The sequence below is a fragment of the Tenrec ecaudatus genome, chromosome 4 (assembly GCF_050624435.1).
Source record: "Tenrec ecaudatus isolate mTenEca1 chromosome 4, mTenEca1.hap1, whole genome shotgun sequence".
Lineage (NCBI taxonomy): Eukaryota > Metazoa > Chordata > Mammalia > Afrosoricida > Tenrecidae > Tenrec > Tenrec ecaudatus.
The window spans coordinates 47782452-47788690 of NC_134533.1; the positions used below are offsets into that span (position 1 = coordinate 47782452).

General features: G+C 39.9%; 1 pseudogene; it reads left to right on the plus strand.

Annotated features, from left to right (window-relative positions):
- Positions 1-505: 505 nt before the first annotated feature.
- LOC142446647 (large ribosomal subunit protein uL23-like) lies at positions 506-977 on the plus strand (annotated as a pseudogene).
- The last annotated feature ends 5262 nt before the right edge of the window (positions 978-6239 follow it).

Genomic DNA, 6239 nt, shown 5'->3' on the forward strand with positions numbered 1-6239 from the left:
GAAAGCGTCCCCAATATATAATAAAAGGGGGTCCAAAAATCATCCAGTAAGCAGAGAGGACACCAATTACACTGATTCCTAAAAAGAAGTATACAGTAGTCTAATTATCCAACTTGGAGGAAAAAGAAAAAATCATAAGGGCAGCCAGAGAAAATAATGCAGTCACCTATAAGATTAATCAGATGAGGATATGCTCAGATGTATCAGTCAAAACCCTGGAGAAGAGGAAAGAATGGAGTAACATCATCAGAGTTGAGGGAGAAGATTTGAAGTCGAGATAGTAGGGGATCTTAGTGTTTTCTTGGTTTAGGAACAGTTTAGAGGATACATGAAAACAAAACCCAGAGCTAGAAAGATCACTTTCCAACTAACTTTGTACAGAAAGCCAACATCCACAGAACACAGACATGAAACTGCCATATAGTATAATACCATCCAGAAGTCATGGCACTGAAAGCAATGCCCAAGATGGAGTTAAGAATGCAAGTACAGCCTTTTCACGAAGATGGCGCCGAAGGCAAAGAAGGAAGCTCCTGCCCCTCCAAAAACGGAAGCCAAAGCAAAGGCTTTAAAAGCCAAGAAGGCCATGCTGAAAGGCGTCCACAGCCACACAAAAAAAGAAGATCCGCACGTCACCCACCTTCCGGCGGCCCAAGACCTTGAGACTAAGAAGGCAGCCCAAATACCCTCGGAAGAGCGCCCCCAGAAGAAATAAGCTGGACCATTATGCCATCATCAAGTTCCCCTTGACTACAGAGTCTGCCATGTAGAAGATAGAAGATAACAACACACTTGTGTTCATTGTGGATGTCAAAGTCAACAAACACCAGGTCAAACAGGCTGTGAAGAAGCTCTAAGACATTGACGGAGCCAAGGTCAACACTTTGATCAGGCCTGACGGGGAGAAGAAGGCATATGTTCGACTGGCTCCTGACTATGACGCTTTAGATGTTGCCAACAAAATTGGAATCATCTAAAGCGAGCCCAGCTGGCTAATGCTAAATATAAACTTTTTCAATATATATATAAAAAAAAGAATGCAAGTACAAATCTTCCACACATGGACAAAACACAGTTAAGGAGGGAGGTAGAAAAATACAAATGATACAAAATGGCAGCAAAGAATCCACAGTCAATACTCTGCACTTTGATGGTCTGAATTCAGCCATTAAATGCCAAAGACTAGCAGACGGGATTAGGAAACAAAACCCATCAACTTGCTCTCTGCAAGAAACACATCTTAAACTCAAAGACTAATGCAGGTTGAGAGTTAAAGGATGACAAAAAAATATATCAAGCAGGCAACAATCTAAAGGAAGCAGGAGTTGCAATTCTGATCTTGACAAAATCTATCTCAAGGTGCAGGAAATAGCAAGAAATAAGTATGGGAATTATATAATGCTTAAGGGAGTAGTACACATAGAGCCCGTGAACATAATAAACATAACGAGAGACCTGCGAAGTTTATCAACCAAACCCCTCAAAAGATGAAAAAGGAAATCATATGATCAATAATCATAGTAGGAGACTTCAATACAGCATTCTTCAAGATCAACAGATCAGCAGGAAAGAAGCAAAGCAAAGAGGCTATGGAACTAAATGCTACAGACAACTCGACTTGATAGATATATGCAGAGCTATCCACCCAAATGCAAAAACAACAACAACAAAACCCCATTCTTTTCAAGTGCACACAGCATGTATTTGAAAATATAGCACATGGTGGGACACAGGTCAAGTTCGAGTAAATTCAAACATATAGAAGTCAAACAGACATCCTTCAATGAACATTATGCCATCAATCTGGAAGTAAATGAAGGAAAGAAAAAGAAACAAGGATAAATACATGAAAGCTAAATAATGTATTTCTGAACATAGGCTGGGTTTTGACAAATATTACAGATGAAATTAAGAAGTTTCTAAAAACAAATAAGAATGAGAATACATCATACCAAAACCCATGGTATAAAGCAAAGGCAGTCATCAGAGATGCTGGATAGAGACATATGCAAATATTTAGAAGGAAGAGATCACAAAACCTTCAGCAGATGGAACAGAGTCAACAGAATAATCCATCTAATGACAAAAGAAAGTAAATTATAAAAAGGAGGGCAGACAAAAACGAATGGGTAAAAAGGGAAAACATCAACTCAGTAAAAAGCTGGTTCTTTGAAAGGATGCCACAAGAATAGGGAATTATAGACTGCTATCTCTAATAAAAATAGATGCAAAAATCCTCAACAAATTTTGGGCAATAGAATACAAACGTACATCAAAATAATAACCCATCATGACCCAGGGGAATTTATATCAGGGATGCAGCGTGATAGTTGCATAATCTGATGTGAATTTGAGGATTAAGAGTGTAGGGGTGGAGTCTAGCCTGTCTCAGGATATAGCCAATGAGGCATCTGTGTGGGCATGGCCTTCTCCTGAGGATTCTGGGATCTCCTGTATTTCCTTCTCAGAGGTAGGAGACACTCTCTCTGGTTACTCCCTGTGAGACAGCCCTGTGGAGAAGACACATGGAGAGAGGCTGATGGAGCCAGACCTCTGGAGCCGGAGAAGCACTTGGAGACCCCTTCCACTGCTTAGACTGTTACAATGCCAGTGGAGCCCCCAGACTTCCCAACTGCTGGCCTCTGCTTTTTCTGCATTCTGCATCATTGCATGTGTCTTGTGAGTTTGAAGAGGACTTTATAGATTGATATCGGACCTATGAGCTAATTTCAGACTTAGGGACTTGATCTGGACTGGGTTGGTATGTTTCTAAATATTCAACTGCTCTTGTATATAAAGCTCTTCCTTATACACATATGAGTGAATCTATGGATTTGTTTCTTTAGTTTAGCCAGACTACCACATGCAGGATTTTTCAACATTCAAAACTCCATCAACATTATTCATCAAATTAACAAGAAAAAGGACAAGAACCACATAATATCAAATGATGCAGAAAAATCATTTGATAGCATCCAACACTCATTCCTAAGTAAGATATTCAAGAAGATAGGATTAGAAAGAAATTACCTAAATATAATAAACATTATATATGAAAAACCAACAGCCAATATTACAATTAATGGAGAAAAGACTAAAATATTTCCATTGAATAAGGGGACCTACCCCTTGTACCTACTTCTATTCAAGAGCATCTTGGAGGTCCTAGATGTAAGGCAACAGAAAGATATCAAAGGTATATGTTTGAGGAAAGAAGAAGTAAAATTATCGTTATTAGCTGATGATATGTGTTTATATATTGAGAACCCCAAAGACTCCACAATAGGATTGACAGAAAAGATAGAGGGATATGGTAGAGTCCCAGGATATAAAATCAACAATCAGAAGGCAATCGGATTGCTATATACCACTGATGGATTACAAAAAAAGTGATCTAAAAGGTAGTAACTTCATGATTGCCAAGCAAAAATGGAAATATCTAGGGATGTACCTAACCCCAAAAAACAAAACAAACAAAAAACCGCAAAGGATCTATACAAGGAAAACTATAGAAAAGTATTACAAGAAACCAAAAGGAATCTTCATAAGTGGAAGAATGCCCATGCTTGTGACTCAGAAGACGGACTATTGTAAGCATGTCCATCCTGCCTAAGGTGTTATATAAATTCAATGTGATTCCTATACAAATTCCAACATTATTTTTGAAAGAAATTTTAAGAAGACTACCAAGTTCACATGGAAAAGGAAGAAGCCCAGGATTGGCAATATATATATATATATATATATATATATATATATATATATATATATCCTCAAGAAAAAAGAATTAAGTGGGTGGACTTGCATGACCTGACTTCAAAACTTATCATGCAGCCACATTTGTCAAAGCAGCATGGTACTGGAACAACAATAGATTTTTGAACCAATGGAAAAGAACAGAAAATCCAGAAATAAAAACAGCAGTATATAGACAACTGATTTTTGGCAAAGGCCAAAAAATATATCAAATGAGAAACAGAGGTCCTTTACAACAAATGGTGCTGGAAATGCTGGATATCAGGATGCAGAAAAATGAAAGAAGTACCTTACCTCACTCCATGCACAAGAACAAATTCAAGGTGGATCACAGACCTCGAGGTAAAACCCAAAACTATCAGAATCATCAATGAGAATACTGGGACAGTGCTAAGAAGCTTAGTGCAGGGAATACTTGGAATATTAGAAATTAGGAAGGATATATACCAAGAAGAAGATGAAATAGATGAATGGGCTACTCTAAAGATAAAACACTTGTGTAAATTGAAAGACTTTATAAAGTGAGTAATAAGCGTCCACAGGCTGGGAAAATATATTCAGCAATGTCTTCTCAGACAAAAGGCTTATTACTAACATGTACATAATCCTGCAAGCTTACGACAAGGAAAAATATAAAAGCCCACTGAGGAGGTTGGCAAAAGACTTGAACAGAAGAGTCACAAAGGAGGAAATCAGATGGCCAATAAACACATGAGAAAATGTTCCAGATCATTAGCCATCTGGGAACTGCAAATCAAACAACAAGGAGATACCACCTAACACCCACAAGTGTAGCTCAATTAAAAAAACAAACCCCAAACCAGAATGCAACAAATGTTGGAGTGTGGTAGGATAGGCACTCTCATTCACTGCTGGTCATCTAGTTGATATGCATACCCACAGTGGAAAGCGGTTTGGCTATACTTAAAACGGATGGAAATTGAGTTACCATATGACTCACCATTCCCACTACTGGGTATATGCCCGGAAGAAATAAGAAGCAGATCATGGACAGTCATCCGCTCACCAAGATTCATTGCTGCACAGTTTATAACTGCAAAAAATTGGAAATAGCCTAAATTTCCATCAATAGACAAATGGATTTTTAAAAAAACCTCTGGTATATTCACACAATGGAATACTACACATTCCTAGAAAATAGGGATGAGACACCTCATCTCGTGGAAGGAGTTGGAGGATACTAGGCTGAGTGAAGTTAGCCAAGCACAAATGGCCAAGTATAGCATGAGTCCACTGAGGCAAGTTCCAAAAGCAGAACGGGCATAAAGGAAAACCTGCACACCACACAAATCCCGGGCTGAGGACCAAATATTCAGGCAAGAGCCAGACCAAACCCAATGATATTTATGTCATCAAAAACAGAACAGATTACAAGGATCTACATATAACCTCCTTCTTGCAGGACAGACAACAGAAAACTGGGTGAAGGGAGATGTCAGACAGTGTAAGATATGACAAAATAATAATAATTTATAAATTAGCAAGGGTTCATGAAGAAGAAGGGGCTGAAGAGGGAGGAGAAAATGAGGAGCTGATACCAAGGGCTCAAGTAGAAAGCAAATGTTTTGAGAATGATGATGCCAACAAATGTACACATGTGCTTGACACACAGTGAATGTATGCATAGATTGTGGTAAGAGTTGTACGAGTCTCCAATAAAATGACTAATAAAAACCCCCAAAACAGACGCAGATAGCACCTGAGCTGAAGTGCATCGTTTCCCTCCCTCTCATATTTAAGGCCCACAGAGGAATGGGGAAGAACCAAGACGGCACTATGGGGTCTGGGCACTAACCACCCAAGGGGAGAGTATTCTCTATATCTCCGCAGGAAAGGGAGAGTGAGAGCAAACCGTATTCTGGCCTGGTAGCTCACAAGGGCAATGTTCCTGAGATGCTAATTCCCAGAGATGACTTTCGGGCCAGCCTCAGCTCAGGACCTGACACCCTCTCCCTAGATGACAGTGTTGCAGGGGAAGGCCCTGAAGATACTGTTTGGGGAAGCAGACAGACTGACCCGCCACATGGGGACAAAGCAAGATAGGGGTGCAACTGTGCAATGGTGAGAGCGTAGCCATGAAGGCCCTGAGGAACGCTGAAGGTAGACATCAGACCCGGGGTGGGCAGCACTTGGAACCCCACCAGAACTGGATGGAGGTTACTCACAAGGGGGCCACACTGAAACTCTAAGGTGCAACAAGGAAGCAAATGGACTTTGGGTTTCTACATAAATCTTACCTTAGTACAAGAATGGTTTGTTCTAATATGTGGCAATGTGTTATACCCACCTTCCTGACATAATCACTGAAGACAACATGGGTGCATAAGTAAATGTGGAGAAGAAAGCTGATGGTGCCCAGCTATCAGAATCTATGGGTCGGGACTCTTCAAAGCTTGTAGTTAAACAAGAAGCCATATAGCAGGCAAGCAACAAAGCCCACATGGAAGAAGCACGCCAGCCTG